Source organism: Oryctolagus cuniculus, chromosome 4 (assembly GCF_964237555.1).
Source record: "Oryctolagus cuniculus chromosome 4, mOryCun1.1, whole genome shotgun sequence".
In the NCBI taxonomy this organism is placed as follows: domain Eukaryota; kingdom Metazoa; phylum Chordata; class Mammalia; order Lagomorpha; family Leporidae; genus Oryctolagus; species Oryctolagus cuniculus.
This window is the reverse complement of record NC_091435.1, coordinates 84,626,867-84,644,569: the sequence shown is the minus strand read 5'-3', so window position 1 is coordinate 84,644,569 and position 17,703 is coordinate 84,626,867. Positions and strand designations below refer to the sequence as shown.

Genomic DNA, 17,703 nt, shown 5'->3' with positions numbered 1-17,703 from the left:
AGCGAAACTGCTGAGACACAGAACTGGTTGGGGTTCTGGCTTCCTGATCCAATGCGCTCTCCACTAATCCAAGCTCCTTTAGTCAGAGTGAGCCCGAGGCCTCGAAGACAATACACAGATTTCAGTAACTGCAAAGAAGAACAAGGCAGAGGCAGGCGGGGAAGCGCATTTTAAACAAAAACAAGCAGACATCCCCGATGCCACACCCCCAGCATCTTCAGTGAAACAAACAGGCCCTTGACAGCCGCAACCAAGCGAGGGGAGGGGCCATTTTTTTTTCATAGCAAGTCCACTTGGCATGAAGTCCTCCAGCCCCAGGTAAAGGGCGTCACCCGGGGTAGCAGCAGGGCAGCCCGTGTCCCCTGCCCCCCGACCCCGTGCGTCCTTCCTTGCGATCGCCCCCTCCCCCGGGCCCTGGTTTGTGTCTGGGGAGAGGCTCATGTTGGAGCAGGCCCATCCACCACGGGAAACGACCTGAATCACAGCATCCTGCTTCGGGGCGTGGGAGCTAACGCAATCAGGGCCTGTCCCAGAGCCGCGGCGGCATATTACACCCATTAATCACCACGTCCACGGGGAGCTGCCCAGGGGAGCGCAGGAGGTGCTTCTGGGACTGACGGCTGTCCGCTGCTTTGAGCCGCTCTTACGTCTCTCCTTCCAAGTGAGGCAGCTGCTTGGAGCCTACCACTGCGGTCACGTGCTGGAGATGCTCACCTCCTCTCACTTCCTGTTCTCATCTCTTCTGTCTCCCACAGGGCCTGAGCTCAGGCCCACACACCCGCCTGCCCACTGTCCAGCCTTGCCTGCACCGTGCAGGGTACTGGTGCCTGGGCTGCGGGGAACAGAGCAGCACACACACATCTACTCCCACACGGAGCAGATGGAAGGAGCCCTGACAAACCACACACCTGGTGGAGGCTGGGGGGCCCTGCCGGTCAGGTCACCCGTGACAATCCGTGATGCATCTGGTGCAGCACCTTATCAAGCCCTTGACCTGCATCCCGCCACTCAGCGCTTGTACCAACCTTTGAGGGCTACTGTTCTGGTCATCTACTCAGTTTATAAATCCACCGATTTACGGAGGGCTTTGTGTGGTTCATAGCCCGTCCTAGGCACTCCCAGGCAGCACACCATTGTGCCATTGTATCACCCCAATAAGAGGTCTTATGAATAGCTTCATCTTGCAGATAAGGGACTGAAGCTCAGAGCTGCCAATGCACCAGCTCAAGGCGAACAGCTCTGGGTCCACAGCCTGCCTGAGCATTTTCCATTCTGTCTCTGGGCTGTTGCACAGGCTCAGAAGGCAACCAGAGGAATCAGTGGTTTTTTGCTTGATTTCCTTTTAATGATGCAAATTTGGGGGAAGATGGGAATCTCTTCATTCTCCCAGCCCTCGCGAGCTCTCTGGGTGCATTCGGTGCACTGGGCCCCGCCTGGGCTCAGGGACACAGGCCCCCACATACCAGCCAGCCGGGAACCGGCAAAGGGAAGATCTGGGCTAGGAAAGATGAGCCGTGAAGGCTCAAGGGCCTGGTTCTGGATCCTGGCTTCAGGCTGGCCAAAGTCGCTTTTCCTTTGGAAGAGATTCTGGCTTAGAGAAAGTGGGACAGAAGCAGTGCTCGGTAAACGGTGCTGTTGGGGGTGGCAAGGGCCGTGGGGACAGCTGTTATGCCTCCTCCCCGGGAGGTGCAAGTCCATGTCCCTTACATGGCTCTACCCAAAGAAGGTGGAGACTCTTTGAAGACCTGCACAAGCAACAATTGCAACAGGTTGCCCTTTGCAGCAAAACCTGCTCACCGCTCAGCGAGATCTGGAATCCGAATCCCAGTATTACAAATAATATGATCATTAACATTCTATATAACACAATATTTCAAATCAAAACGATGACCCCTTCACTCAGGCCAGATAAAAACTCTCCCCGCCCCCCATGGGGTGGAGCACTCTGTGGTCAGAGAGGCAGCCCCTTCCCTCGCCCTGGAGACCGTCCCTGTGTGGCAGACACTCCAGAGGCTGGATGGAGCTGCAGGTGGAATCCACACGAAATACTCAAAACCAGGAAATTCAAACCACCAATCTGACTCACTTTCTGTGCTCTGCACAACTAAATCTGGAACCTCCCAGCCCCCAGGCTGTGTTATACCAAAACTCCCCGATTTTTCCCCATTCACAACACACAGTTCAGACGTCAGCCAAAACTTAAAGCCTAGTTTCTATTGCTTTGGCTTCTTTGTCATTTTGTCCTCAGTTCCATGTGCATTCAATCAAAATCTGAATGAGACTACTTTTTTTTTCCATTTTATCTGAGAGGCAAAAGACAGACCTTCTGTCTGCTAGTGCACTCCCCAAATGCCCACAACAGCTGAGACTGGACAAGACCAAAGCTGGGAGCCAGGAACTCATCTGGGTCTGCCGCTCGAAGGCAGGAACCTACTGCTTGAGCCTTAGCCTGCTGCCTCCCAGGGTGCACATTGGCAGGAAGCTGGTCTCAGGAGCGGAGCGGGGACTGGAACCCTTCAGTATGGATTCAGGAACCCCAACCAGTGTCTTGACACCTACATCATACGCCCACCCCTGAGTGTGCCTTGAGCTATGTGGCAACCACCATCGCTTTAGCAGCCTCCTTGTTCCAACTCTGAGCTAACCACCTCCTGCTCCTCATCTCTCATGACGTCAGCCCTATCTCAAGGAGCTTACAAGTAAACGGGAAAGGCAGAGCTGTGCCCAAGCACGAGACGCTGGTACAGCTTAGATGCTACAAGAGAAAAATGTAGGAGACATGTCTAATTCTGATCGGAAGAAACGAGGAGATTCCAAGGAGGAGAGAGCATTTTATTTGGACTTGAAGGAGGAGCAGTATTTCAAGGTGGGAAGTTGGGAAGGGGAATCCAGCCACTGTGGACAGAATAGGTTGCAAAATTCAGAGACCCTGAGACACCGAGCAAACCCCTGTGGCTGGGGTGGGATTAAGGGATAGGCAACAACTTGAGAGACCAATCATCTCCCTACTGATGCCAAATGCAGAAGCTCCGAGGGCCCAGGCCATGGACCACAGGCCTGCAGGTGGAGTCCGGTGCAAACCCCCCAGGCTGCTTGGAGCAGTCCAGGCAGCGTTGGTTTCGGCCCCATCAGTTTGCGCAGCCCAAGGCTGGGAGAAGAGCAGAGAGCTGGCTGTAATGTCTGTAACTGGATGCATTAGGAACACCTGGTGAATTATGTGCCCATTAGCTGAGAGGCCCTGGAGCTTCATGACTTGCTCTTTTTCTAAATCAAAAATAATAACAATGACTGCTCACCATCTCCTCATGCTGCTGGAGAGAGCGAGTATTTCATCTGCCATCAAACAATGACAGCGCTGCCTGCAGACAGCGCCCATCCGCAGCCCAGGAGATGGAAGTCTGTGCTCCCACCCCGATCGCCTAGCCAGGGCCTGGCCACAGCAGCAACTCAGTCCTGCTCCTGTCAAAGAGGACTGGCAGCCGCGCCAGCTGGAGAGGGAAGCTCACTGCTGCAGGCCCAGTGTCCCTCAAGGAGGGACTCGATGTCCCTGGACTGAAGCCAAGAGGGCCCCATTTGGAAGAGGTCCCTGGTAATCCCTCCTGGTGACGATCTTCCCCATTCCAATGTGCTGCGCCTGTTCATCCATGCCCTCCCAAGGGCCTGCAGGTCTTGCCAGCTGGCTGGGAGGCCAGGGAGGTGATGCGGAGGTGAGTGTGGCTTGCAGAGCAAGAACAGGGACTGGGCAGCTGGCTCAGCTCCGGGCAGCCTCATGCTACACCCTAACCAGCGCTCTGTGGCTGCCTGACGCTGATTCACCCCAATCAATGGGTGCATCGCTCCAAGGCAAGGTAAAATTTCCAGACAATACCTTTCCCCAAAGGATGAAACCCGTGAAATCGGAAGAAACTGATCACTCGGAGACCTTGAGGATGACAGAGCGACCCAGAGAGCAGCTGCGGCACGGGCTGTGACAGAACAGCCACGGCTTCCCGGAGGGCCTCTGTATCGCAGATGTCGGCTTCCCTCTCAGCGGCCCTGACCGAATCCGGGAAGCGAGAGTCCCCACAGTCTCTGTCACCTGGTGCTCGTTTCCTTTTTCTCTTTTTCTTATACAGGCCTTGGTTCCTGACACCTTCTCCTGAAGAGTCCTCTCTCAATTAATAAACCGATTGATCTATTAACTAATGATTATCCATCTAGGGTATCACTAACCCCAGAGGGCCGCGCCAAAGAAACAGCACCACCACCAACAACATCTGGCTGCCCATATGTGTCTTCACTGTCAAACTGCTCTCCCTCTCCCCCTAAGGCAACTATATTGCCCTGGTTTTCTGAAACAGTTCTCTTTTATGCACAGCTTTACCTATATTTTGGTTTTCCACCAATAACAAATTCTTCTGAGTCTTCATTTTTGACTCACTATTATATGAGTATGTGCTGTGTCTAACAGCATGCAGTGGCAGCGAGCTCATTTTTACTGCCATTATGTATGTGGCAATGCCATCACTTCCATCCCCCATAACCTGTCCAAGGGCCTTTGTCCTTTCTGGATTTTTGCTGGCGTGAATGATGCTGTTGGAACGTGGAAATCTCACTTTCACCGGGAAGGTTTAAGAGACGCAGTTAATGGGCATATTCTCCCACACGTTGGCTTCTTAATTTTTATCATTGAGTGCCCATAGCAGTGAGAACTCACCACAATAGTTTTGGAATGTAATCTGGAGATGTCTACTAAATTTTACACAGACTTGCTCTTTAACCCAGGAGTACTACTTAGGGGCATCTACTTTGCCAGAAAACATTACTAAAGCAAGGATATAAGAGTGAATTTTAAGGACTTTTATTACAATCTCCTTTGTATTTGCAACAGCTTGAAACAACCTGAATATCCATCAATAGGTAATTGGTTTGAATAAATTATGGAAGATCCATACATAGATTAAAACGCAGCCATGATAAACGAAAATGGGTTAGATAGAGGTGCAGTCACTTGGAAAACCCTTGCTGAATGTTGTGGGGGGGGGGCGTAAATAGTGCGTATGGTAGGATCACCGGGCATCGGATCCTTGGAAGGAGGGTCCCAGGGAGCTGCTGGTGCCCACGCCTTGGCAGGTAAATTCACCACCATTTCCTCCGGGGCCTATCCTATCTCCAGCCAACTAAATGTGGTCCACTCCATCTCAAGACTCCGAATCTCAGGAGAAAAAATCCTGCTGACCTAGTTTAGACCGTGCATCCACACCATTTTTAAAAATAATATTTTTCTTTCCCAGTGAAGTTCTGAGCGGATGGAGAATAAGACAAGTGGAGATCAAAATATCATTTGTGTTACAGATAAATCTTTTATTCGAGAATGCACTAGGATCAAGTTTGTTTCCAAAGAAAGCCCCAGGGGTGCTGGAGCAGGGGTCATGCCCCCAGCCCCTGCAGAGCAGTGGCCTGGGGTAGTGATTTTGTAGCCTGTGAACTTCCAGGGAGACCCAGGTATGGCTCATAGGAGAAAAGCAACTGAAAGACCAAAGGGGAGCACAGCTTCGACCCGGAAGCCTCTACGAGGCGGTGCCCTGAGCTCGGGGCCACACAGCGCCAAGCACACCCCAGGCCCTTTACCTTGCCTGTGGTCTTCCCAAGTTCTCCTTCCCAAAACATGGCAAACTTCTGACCCTTCGACAAAAGCCGAGCTCCCATGTCTCAGAAGCAAAGTGGAGCAGAATTGCTTTACCGGGGAGGGGATGGGAGGGGGGCCCAGGGCTCCCAGGCCCCTGCACAGGGAAGGCCCCTGCCAGCAAAATGAGGGAGCAGTAACGCGGTGGAGGGGGTGCGGGGTGCCAGCGGGGTCCGATCACAAATCCAGTGAGCTCTAACAGGGAGGAGTACGCCCCCGTGTTCAAAACGCCCAGAGGTCCTCGCAGAGCAGGGTCTGCGCTGGGAGCGGGGGTCCTTTCACCCCAGCCGCACCCCTGAATGGCTCCAGGAGTCCCCCCCTGCTCTGGGCCTCACTTTCCCAGCCTCGAGAAAAGGCGGTATTTAATAGTCGCCCTCTCTCCTCCCCCATCTGACAATAAGAGGTGCCGCTGGCAGCTGCCCGCCTCCAGCCACAGTGAGGACTCCAGGCGCCCTGACCGGAAACACTGGGCAGAGAGGAACTCCCACGCTGCTGTGCAGCGCCCGCCGGCTTCCGCGCGGGAGGGAGCGTCGGGTGAACGGCTTCTTCCTCTCTCCGCTCCTGGGAAGCTTCATTCATTTCACAGAGGCAAGCAACTGACTCCTGCACGTTCACCAGGGGCCTGCCTGCGTCCAGAGCTTCGGAAAATTACTAAAACCTCCCTCCCGCCCGCACCCAATACACGCGCCAGTGGCTAAAGCTGCCCAGCGCATTGAGCAGGGTCCTTTGGGCTTCTGCGGCTCCCGAATGAGCACGAATGAAACACCTGCTGGGAGGTACAGAAGACACACGTGCCGGTTCTCTGGGTGACTCATGAATAAATGTGGAAGATCAGACAAGAACCAGACTCGGGGTCAGGAGGCCCTCCTCAAGGCCCTGGACCGCCCTGGTGTTTTCCATGTCTCCACTGGAAGGGTGGAGGGACTTGGTTATTCGTCTATGAAAATCCTTCTCTTTTCAGTCTTCTCAAAGTGCGCACTGGTAGGCATTTGGTCTAGCAGTGAAGACACTGGTGAGGATGCCATGTCTGCTATCTAAGGGCCTGGGTTCGATCCCTGGCTCCACCCCTTTAGTCCAGCTGTCAACTAGTCCAGCAGATGCGGGGTGGCAGCAATGATATCTCAGGTAACTGGGTTCCTACCACCTAAGTGAGAGAACTGGGTTGTGTTCCTGGCTCCTGGCTCTGGTCCAGGCCCAGACTCCTCAGTTGTGGGCATTTGGGGAGTGAACTAGACTGAATATTCTCTCTCTCTTTCCCCCCTGTGCCTCTGCCTCTGTCTGTCTATCTATCTATCTATCTATCTATCATCTATCTCTGTCTTTCTGCTTCTTAAATAAATTTTTTACATTAAAAATTAAAAGCTACATAAATGCAACAAGAAATTTTGAGGAATGGAAGAGAGAGAGAGAGAAAAGGGTAATCAAAGCCAAAATTGACAAATGGGATTATATCAAATTGAGAAGCTTCTGTACTGCAAAAGAAACACTCAGCAAATTAAAGAGGCAACCAATAGAATGGGAGAAATTATTTCCAACCAAGTAATTGATAAAGAATTAATAACCAGACTATATGAAAAGTTCAAGAAACTCAACAACAACAGAACAAACAACCCAGTTAAGAAATGGGCAAAGGACTTAAGCAGGCATTTTTCAAAAGAGGAAACCCAAATGGCCAACAGACACATGAAAAAATGCTCAGGATCACTAGCCATCAAAGAAATGCAAATCAGAACCACAGTGAAGTTTCACCTCACCCCAGTTAGAATGGCTCTCATACAGAAATCAACAAACAACAGATGCTGGCGAGGATGTGGGGAAAAACGTACCCTAATCCACTGTTGGTGGGAATGTAAGCTGGTTAAACCACTGTGGAATACAGTACAGAGATACCTCAGAAATCTGAATATAGCTCTACCATATGACCCAGCCAGCTCACTCATGGGAATTTACCCAAGGGAAATGAGATCAGCATATGAAAGAATTATCTGTATCCCTATATTTATCAAAGCTCAATTCACAATAGCTAAGACATGGAATGAACCCAAATACCCATCAACTGAAGACTGGATAAAGAAATTATGGGATGTATACACCATGGAAAACTACACAGCAGCAAAAAGAAAAATGAAATCCTATTGTTTGCAACAAAATGGATGAAACTGGAAGCATCATACTTAGTGAAATAAGCCAGTCCCAAAAGGACAAATACCATATGTTCTTCCTGACCTGGGATAACTAATAGAGCACCTAAAAGGCAACCTACAGAAGTGAGATTGACACTTTGAGAAGCAATGACCTTGTCTAGACTGTTGAGGAACAGCTTTTTTTTTATACTATTTTTCGAACTCTTAACATAGAGTAAATCATATGTGTATAAAGCTAATTGAAAATAGATCTTAGTAAAAAATTAAGAATGGGAATAGGAGAGGGAAGAGAAAGAGGGGTGGGAGGGTGGGTACAGTGCAAAGAACCACCATGTTCCTAAAGTTGTAGTTATGAAATGTTGTATGAAGTTTGTATTCCTTAAATAAAAGGATTCTGGGGGAAGAAAGGGGTGCCCAGCTCCTGCAGCGGCAGTCCCTCACCACGCCCCCTGCCTCCCCGAGCTCGTTCCCACACCTGGGCTCCCTGCACATGCAGTGCCTCCCCTGCCCTCTGCCACGCCCAAACCCTCTTCCCTGGAATTACCCCGGCCTTCTCGGGCTATTTAGTTTGTAAATATCTTGAAGGCTTTGAGTTCTTACTTGAGCTCTATGTCTTTGGAGGGTCTTTTTATTTAGAGGCTGCAAGAGGTAGGCTGAGGTGGGTCCATGGGTCACAGACCCTAAACAACTGACCCCATCTCCTCTGTTCAGTGGGTGAGGATGCCGAGAAGAGAGTAAGGTGACTCAGGGGACAAAGTGGTGTCGGGGGCACTAAGACTGGACTCGGGTCTGTCACCAACGAGGCTGACGGTCTCTCTAGTTCTCAGGTGTAATAATTTTATTCACTTATGCCTCCAACAACTACTACATTCCTGCGTGCCCGGGCCCAGGCTAGGTACCAGATGTAGAAAATTGGAGAAGAGACCCTCGAGGAGGTTACAGGCACACAGATGAGACAGACTTGGAAGCACATGGCTCCAGGTGCTGCCCTCAGTGGTACTGCTATCCAAGGCCACAGCAGAGAGCTGGATCGGAAGTGGAGCAGCCGGGACTTGAACTGGTGCCCATATGGGATGCCGGCACTGCAGGCACTGGCTTTACCTGCCGTGCCACAGCGCCGGCCCCTGCTCCTCTTCTGACCCAGCTCTCTGCTAATGGCCTGGGAAAAACAGCAGAAGATGGCCCAAGTGCTTGGGCCCCTGCACCCACTGGGAGCCCTGGAACAAGCCCCTAGCTCCTGGCTTCAGCCTGGCCCAGCCCCAGCTGGTCTGGCCATTTGGGGATTGAACCACTGGATGAAAGATCTCTCTCTGTCTCTGTCTCTCTCTGTCTCCCCCACAACCCTGTAACTCTGCCTTTCAAATAAATAAAATAAATATCTTTAAAAAACAAATTTGGGAACAGTCTGACTTAGAAAACACGTGCCACGTTATGGTTTTCTCATTTCTCCACAGATGGGTGAAAACTCGTACATGGGCAGGTCTCCAGTTCCTGAAATCCCGGCACAACGAAGTGAGGACGACCACAGGTGGCCGCGGCGTTCCCATTTTCCAGGAGAGCCAGCTGAGTCAGAAGAGCTGTAACTTCCGGGGCTCCTTAGAGCCCCAAGGGTCTGCTCTGTCATTCCCATCCTTTGCATTCTCGTCAGAAGCCTTGGGGGAGCAGTTCCTGAGTACCAGACCCTGTGCTCAGTACGTGACCCTTCTTGTCCCCACAGCGACCTTGTGACTGCCGTTGCAAGTAAGGCAAAGGTTAGAAAGGTGAAGCCACTTGTCCAAGGTCTCACCTCTAGCAGTTGGCAGAGCCAGGATTCAAACCCCAGTGTAGACAACTCCAAAGCGGCTGTGCTGTGCAGAGTCTGACTCGGAGCTGTCTCCAGCTGGGACGAGGTCCTCAGCCTGTGTGTGGTGGTCCACTGTTTCCCTGAGTGAAGCAGGGGGTCTCCGCCTCTCCTGGCTGCTCTAGACAGGGAGTCAGAAGCCAAGGAAGAACCCAGAGCCGAAGCTCCGGGCGTGGCCTGCCCAATCCCTACGACCGCAGTAAGCCGAGGGTTCCTGCGTCTTCCGCCTGCTGGGCTGTGCAGCCGTCAGCCAGGGCAGACCAGGTCTCAGCACCCCGGGCTGTGTGGCCTGGACAACAGCAGACATGGGGAGTAGGGCCGGGATGTGGCTAGGGTTCTCCCATACTGTTCTCACCGTTTCCTGATCGTCTGGGTTGGGAGTCGAAACGGCACCCTGTTCCCTCTCGGGCTGGGCAGTTCCCATGGTTTAAGAAGGGGCTCGGGAAGCAGGGAGAGCGAGTTGTTGGGAACCTTCTGTGCTCTGAAAGTTGGCTGTAGTGTCTCCCGCAGAGCTGAGCAGTCCAGGTCTCTCCCTCGAACCCCATCTTTTTGCTGGTCTTCCTCTAGCTACAGGGGAAGAGGCCATGGGGCCAGAAGGAGCCCATGAGTCCCTCTCCCACACCATGCTGCAGGTACATAGGGTGATGGAATTTCTGGCTCACATGGCCTGGAGCCATCTCCAGGGCCTGACCCGGCCTGCTGCCCCACCTGCCGGGGCCAGGCTGTGGCCCCCTTAGAAGAGGTTCATTGCTTTAAAGCCTGTGGGTTGACTGCCCATGCTTCCTCCCCGCCCCCCAACCCAGTCAGGGGCTTATACCTCTCCAACCCTCAACCCTCCAGGCAATGGAGGTTTGTCCTCTAAACTTTAACAGAATGGACTCCTGCCTTGGGACCACTAAACTTAGGGGGTGCTCCACGGGGCTGCAAACAGGTTCCATAACGAGCAGTGAGGCCCTCTCCCCACTCTGATGCACCCCCCCCCACCAGGCATGTACCCTCCAGGGGAGCCTGGCCCCTGCCTACTGGGAGATCTGTGCTGGGGTGTGGTTTGTACCTGAGGTTCACGCTGGAAGCTTGGGCCCCAGTGTTAGGAGGCGGTGCGATGCTTCAGTGGTGGAGTCTGATGGGAGAGAGGGTCATTGGGGCACCCCCTCAGAAGGGGTTATGGTATTTCTCCCGGGACCCCGGGTAGTTCTTGCGAGAAGGTTGATGTGCACCCCTGAGCCCCACCACGAGCTGTCTCTCTCCGGCTTCCTGTTGCAAGATGTGGTCTCTTGCCCTCGGTCCCACTCCTCCTGCTGCCGCCTGCAGCCAAGGGGGTGCTCCCCAGAGCTGAGCCGAGGCAGGCACCACATTCTCCAGCCTCCAGAACTGTGAACGAAATACACGTCTTTATAGAGTAGCTGCCGGAGGTATTTGATTATAGCCGCGAGAAGTGGACGGACGCAGATGACAAGAGCAGACCTTGAGAGACCGGGCTCTGGGTGTCCGCCATGAAGCGGCGGGCTTGTGTGTCCTGGGCTCACGTGGGCCAGCAACGTTCACCAGGCACAGCTCCTGGCACGGCACGGGTGCTCTGCTGAGAACACCCTCGCCTTCCGGAACAGCAGCTGGAGCGCGCGTGGGCCTTGGTTATGGGGATGGCTCCGGGGGAGGTCCTGCCTCCCCTCTGCCAGGTCCTTTGGGGTTCACTGGCTCTGAACTGTCTCTGGTATTAATCTGTTGCCCTTGGCTACACGGCGTGCACGTATGTACTGTGCCTGAGTTTGCTTTTCCCATTTCACCTGGGTGACTTTTCCCACCACGTCCCCAGGGCTGCCAGTCCACATCCCCACTGTGGATCCATGACTGCGGCAGAGTTTCTCTGCTTCCTCCCCCTTGTTCCCCATTCACTCACAGGAAGCAGTAAGAGGTGGCTGCGCCCTTGAAACTGACAGAGCACAAGACTGCGTGTGAAGCAGTTTGGGGGGAAAATCTGAGCTGCTTTGAGACTTTTTTTTTTTCTAAAAAAAGAGTAGAAAAATGGAAAGAATAAAACAAAATGTAGCAATTGTGTATATTAAATATATTTTCATGAGCCGGCGCCACAGCTCACTTGGCTAATCCTCCGCCTTGCGGCGCCGGCACACCAGGTTCTAGTCCTGGTTGGGGTGCAGGATTCTGTCCCGGTTGCCCCTCTTCCAGGCCAGCTCTCTGCTGTGGCCCGGGAGTGCAGTGGAGGATGGCCCAAGTCCTTGGGCCCTGCATCCCATGGGAGACCAGGAGAGGACCTGGCTCCTGGCTTCGGATCAGCGCAGCACAGGCCGTAGCAGCCATTTGGGGGGTGAACCAATGGAAGAAAGACCTTTCTCTTTGTCTCTTTCTCTCTCTAACTCTGCCTGCAAAAAAAAAAAATTATTTTCATGAGAAACAGTCTCATGGTTAAAAAGGAGTAATCATTCCATTTTGGACCACCTTATCTTTCATCCTTCCTCCCTCCTTCTCCTGTCTCTCTTCTTTCCCTATTTCTTTTTGAGATTTTATTTAGGCCAGCATCGCGGCTCACTAGGCTAATCCTCCACCACCTGCGGTGCCGGCACACCGGGTTCTAGTCCTGGTTGGGGCACCGGATTCTGTCCTGGTTGCCCCTCTTTCAGGCCAGCTCTCTGCTGTGGCCAGGGAGTGCAGTGGAGGATGGCCCGAGTGCTTGGGCCCTGCACCCACATGGGAGACCAGGAGGAAGCACCTGGCTCCTGGCTTCGGATCAAAGCAATGCGCCAGCCCCAGCGCGCCAGCCGTGGCGGCCATTGGAGGGTGAACCAACGGCAAAAGGAAGACCTTTCTCTCTGCCTCTCTCTCTCACTGTCCACTCTGCCTGTTAAAAAAAAAGAGATTTTATTTATTTATTTGAGAGGCAAAGTTACAGAGAGAAAGAGAGAGAGAGGGGTCTTCCGTCTGCTGGTTCACTCCCCAAATGGCAGCAACGGCAGGGGCTGGGCCAATTTGAAGCAAGAACTTCCTCTGGGTCTCTCCCATGGGTGCAGGCGCCCAAGTACTTGGGCCATCTTCTGCTGCTTTCCCAGGTACATTAGGAGGGAGCTGGATTGAAGGTGGAGCATCCGGGACTCAAACCGGTGCCCATTAGGAATGCTGGTGTCCAGGCAGTGGCCTAACCTGCTACGCCACAGCGCTGGCCTCACACTGCCTCTTCTTACCCAGCCCTCTCCATGCAAGCACCCAGGCTCTCGGAGCTAAAGGGTGTAAGTAGTCAGTCCTCGAGAAGCTGTCAGTACTGGAGAGTGGCAGAGCGCTAGGAGCCAGGAAGTGCTCACAATTCTGGAAACATCTGTGTCCAGGTGCTCTCTAAGAGAAAGGGCAAGTCCATGGGGCTGCCATCCTATCATTCTAAGGGAGAGCACACGCCCCTGACCCTTGTCCAAGCCATCAGGATGGGAAGTCACAGAGACCCGAAAATGGCAGCCTGGAGGTCCAGAACGTTCTGCATTGCCAGGGGCCAGCCAGGGGCAGTGCTCGTATCTGTGGTCAAGGAAAGCAAAGGGTGGCGTGAGGTGGGGATGGCGGCTCAAATGACCCCTGCGGGGCAGAAGCATTCTCCAGCCAGTGGCCCTAACTCTTGAAGAAATTCAGCCTCAAAGCGGCCTGGCTGTGGCTTGCACAGCGGTAGCCACCGTTGCACAGTATGTGTGGGTGGTGACACAGGAGGCACACCGTGGCTCCTTCTCAGCATCTCTGTTCTCAACCAAAGGCTTTGCCCAAGTGGGAAAAAGCGCCAGCTCCCAGCCGCATCCCATCGTCCCCATACTTACTGCGTTCACCTAGAATGAACACGTGAGCAGCTTTTTGCCTTAAAGAGAGCATTGCATGATAGAAAATTTTGCGTTAAGGATATAATCAAAGTGTACTAGATCTCTCTCTCTCTCTCTGTCTTTGGCAAAGATTCCCTAACATTTGTTAGTAGAATAAGAATCAGTTTTGTCAGCTGGACAGTATTAAGAAGGACGGCTTGGCTGGCCATTCTTTTATAGCTCTTGTAAATCAGGAACCAAAAGCTGCAAGTCGTCGCTGAGTCACAATTCTGCAAAAGTGGGAATGCGGCCCAGCTCAGGAACGACGCTGCTTCCTGTGGGCTTCCTAGAAGCCATCGAATGCTAAGACCAAAAGCCAACTCCGTGAAACCCAAGTTCCAGACGCAAGGACTCACCGCCTTCCCCTTTGCCACGGGGCAGAAGTGCCTGTGTTCTGGAATTTCCAAGTGTGACCTGTGACCTTTCCTCAGCTAGAATGGCTGCCTTCCCCTGCTGGCCCTGCCCAGCGGCCCAGCCCACAGCTCCTGCCTCCTGCCCCAACCCGCTTACACCTGTTTTCAGTCCCCCTCAGCTCCCTGCTCTGGCCTGCCTGGCCCAGGCTTCTCTGTACCCCTGGACTGCTCTTCCGGCTCCGTGCTCAGACCCCAAAACAATGACACCCCCCTCCCCACTGAAGCCTTCCACTCCTCCCATTGCTCCATGCACTGCAGGCCTGTCCTGACCCCGTCCCCTCCCGGGGATGACGTCATTTATCTCCCGGCTTAGCACAGAGAGGGCCTGCCCCACAGTGGGCGCACAGGAAATGCTTGTCAAGTGAGTGAGTGAATGGTGTGCGGTGTGACTGTAATGGAGGGTGTGGCCAGCCTGTAGGAGACCGAGAAGGAAGGTGCGGCTCGTCCCACCTCAGACACACCAGTGGAGCTTGCTTGCGCCTCATTCCCTCACAGTGCTGCTGCTGCGAGCGCACCAGTGTTCCTTCAGCTTCCTGCGCTGCAGCGCGGGGATGCCAACATTCATCCCGCACAGGTGCCAAGAGGACCAGGGACGGCAATGGACGTGACAATGCTTTGACTGCCGACACGTGTGCGTATCCGGCTCCCCACTGGCCAGAAGCCCCTGTGTGAACGGCGCTGAGAATGCCCAGTGAGGACAGGGAGCACACAGCTGGGCACTGAGGTCCCACACAGGGGACTCGGTGGTGGGCCCGTGTGCCTGGCAGGGTCTCCAGAGAAAGACAAGGCTGCACCTGCAACGTGGACCTTTAACTGCTATGGTCAAGGAGAGTATGTGTGTGTGTGCCTGTGTATGTGTGTGCATGTGTGCGTGTGTGTGCATGTGTGTGTGTGTGCGCATGCGTGTATGTGTGTGAGCATGTCCAGCTGCTGAACCGACCCCAGGGCCCTGGCAACCCAGCACTTTCCCTCCTGTGGCCTGTGACTAGCAGCCTGTAGGATCTTAAAAATAGCACGGGGAGGATATTTTTAGTGCACCATCCTGAGGCGTGACTGGAGCCCAGGGCCTCCTGTGACGCAGGAAAACAGCGCTGGCTGTGTTTGCAGTGATCCAGACAGCTGCTTTTGGAGAAGTGGAAACAGAAAAACAAGGTGGGAGAAGCTGGGTTCCAGCCCCAGGGCCGCCCCACCCCACACCTGCTGAGTGATTGCTTCCAAGGAGGTTGCCTTTGAGCCCTGGTTCTCTGGAGCTCACACAACTCCTGGCTCTGCCCGGAGGGTCTCAGGCTGTGGACAGGACGAGGCTCAGCCCCCTTAGCTCCCGAGGGACTGAGGGTCCCTTCAACTTTGGGCACTGCATGTGGACTTGTTAGTGGAAACTGTAGCCCTGTGTGGATGCACCAGGCTGTCTGGGACCAGCATGCACGTGAGCTCAGAGGACAGCCCTTCTGCAGCTCCAGTCACACCTGCTGGTGACAGTAGGAAGGTGTGGAAGCGAGAGACACAGGGAACCCTCCGTGAAGAGCTACTTCCTGTGTGGTGACCGCCACTGCTCCAGGCATCAGTGTACGGGTGTGCTGTACACAATCTTCTGATTTGTTTTCATCAGTTCTATGTCAATAACTCAAAACCTATGTCATTTTAGCTACCCGTTGGGGATCCCATTGTCCCCGTGTATGGTCCTTTATCTTCCGACTACTACAATTCGCATTGTGTTTCGTATCTGGGTCATCTTTTACGATCCTCAAACCTTGGAACTCAACCAAAACACACAAAAATCCGCACTTTAAATGACCTAGCAGAGACGGATCTTCATGCTGTCCCTCTCATTTCATTTCTATTTAATGACGGGAACAAGGGGGACAATAGAGACACAAGGGAGGGCCAAGGCCCCGTGCTGCAATGTCGCAGGCAAGTTCCGCAACTCCTTTATCCTTTCATTGTTCAAAATGTTTATTTGTGTAGAAGTACACACACACACACACAGATAGAGATCTTCCAATGATAGTTCATTCTCCAGATGCTCGCAACAGCCAGGCTGAGTCAGCCAAAGCCAGGAGGCAGGAACTCACTCCGGATAGCACACATGGGTGGCAGGAACCCAAGTACATGGCTCATCACCTGCTGCCGCCCAGGTGCCCCAGCAGGAAGCCAGAGCAGAAACAGAGGCAGGACTCGAACCATGCACTCTGACATGGATGCAGGTGTCCTCAGGGACAGCCTCACCTGTTGGACCACAAATGCACACCTGTCCCTTATCCTTTAAATGCAAGAAGCTCTGTATTATCCTTGTCATCCTTACAATACCTAACCAGCATGACCATACGCCAGTCTTACCTTACCCGGATGTCACCAGCTTGAGCCATCCGGCCCCCAGAGGGAGAGAAGAGAGCGCATGCCTCTGAGTCAATGTCACCGTGTGCACTGTGCAGCTCAAGTCCCAGTGGTGCCACAGGAAGCCCCTTAGCCCAGAGCTTCACTTGCCCTGCAAGGTCAGTTTTTGAGAGTTCAGTGCAGTAAGAACTATGAACACAAATCTTTAAAGATTTGTTTTTTAGAAAGGCAGGGTAAAAGAAAGAGAGAGAGGAAGAGCCAGAGAGAGAGCTTCCATCTGCCAGTTCACTCCCCAAATAATCACAAGGCCAGGGCTGGACCAACCTGAGGCCAGAAGGCTGGAACTCCCAGGGGGTCGTCCTTGGGCCATCTTCCACTGCCTTCCCAGGTGTTTTAGCAGAGTTGCATTGGAAGCAGAGCAGCTGGTATTTGAACCAGGGCTCATACGGGATGCCAGCTTTGCAGGTGGTGGCTTAACTCCCAGTGCCACAACACTGGTAGCAGCAGTTTTTTTTTTTTAACTTGGAAGGGACTGTAAAAGATGAAGCAAGGGTTGGCACTGTGGCCTAGTAGGTAAAGTCACCACCTGCAGTGCTGGCATCCTTATGGGTGCCAGTTTGAGTCCCAGCTGCTCCACTTCCGATCCAGCTCTCTGCGATGGCCTGGGAAAGCAGTAGAAGATGGTCCAAGTCCTTGGGCCCCTGCACCCCCGTGGGAGACCAGGAAGAAACTCCTGGATCCTGGATTCGGATGGGTATAGCTCCAGCTGTTGCAGCTGATTGGGGAATGGATCAGTGGATGAAAGACCCCCCACCCCCACCCCTCTGCCTCTCTTCTCTCTGTGTAACTCTGACTTTCAAATAAGTAAATAAAGCTAAAAGAAAAGATAAAATTGTTAATTAATCTTATTATCCTGTGGATCCTATCCTTTTCAAACATATCTATATTTTTAAAGGAAACACATTTCCCTGAACCCTGGTAAATATCAACTAAGACTCTATCACATGCATCACTTTGAACCAGGTGCTGGGACTATGGTGCCAGTCAGACAGACGTGGTTTCATTTCTCTGGCTGGCATTCTTGTAATTGAGAGGCTCTGCGGGGCCTGCTCCGTGTCCATGGCAGCATCTGCTGAGCAAGGACTGTGCACGATGCCTGCTGTGAATTCGGAGCTCCTTTTAAATGAGTGTCTGTTTTGTTAGTGACAATGGCATCTGTGATGACCCAGGTGTAGCCGCAAGACTTCGCGTTCCGTTAGTGTAGAGTTCATATATGATTTGTGCAGGCGTTTGTGGGACCCCTACATCAATTTTCTGCCCGTCTACCCATTGCCCTGGTTCTAGCCCTCGTGCTTTGGACCCTGGAGTGCTAGAATACCTTTCTAGATACTTTATGCTCATTCATGGAATTCATTTCTTCCAACTCTTTCCAGGCCCCCAGGCTCCAGGATTCAGCAACCTC

General features: G+C 53.0%; 1 long non-coding RNA gene across 1 annotated transcript; it reads left to right on the top strand.

The window, feature by feature from the left end:
- Positions 1–6,200: 6,200 nt before the first annotated feature.
- Positions 6,201–15,685, top strand: LOC127482927 (uncharacterized). Its single transcript, XR_007908856.2, has 2 exons — positions 6,201–6,790; positions 9,264–15,685. It is a non-coding gene; the product is annotated as an uncharacterized lncRNA (long non-coding RNA).
- Positions 15,686–17,703: the final 2,018 nt, after the last annotated feature.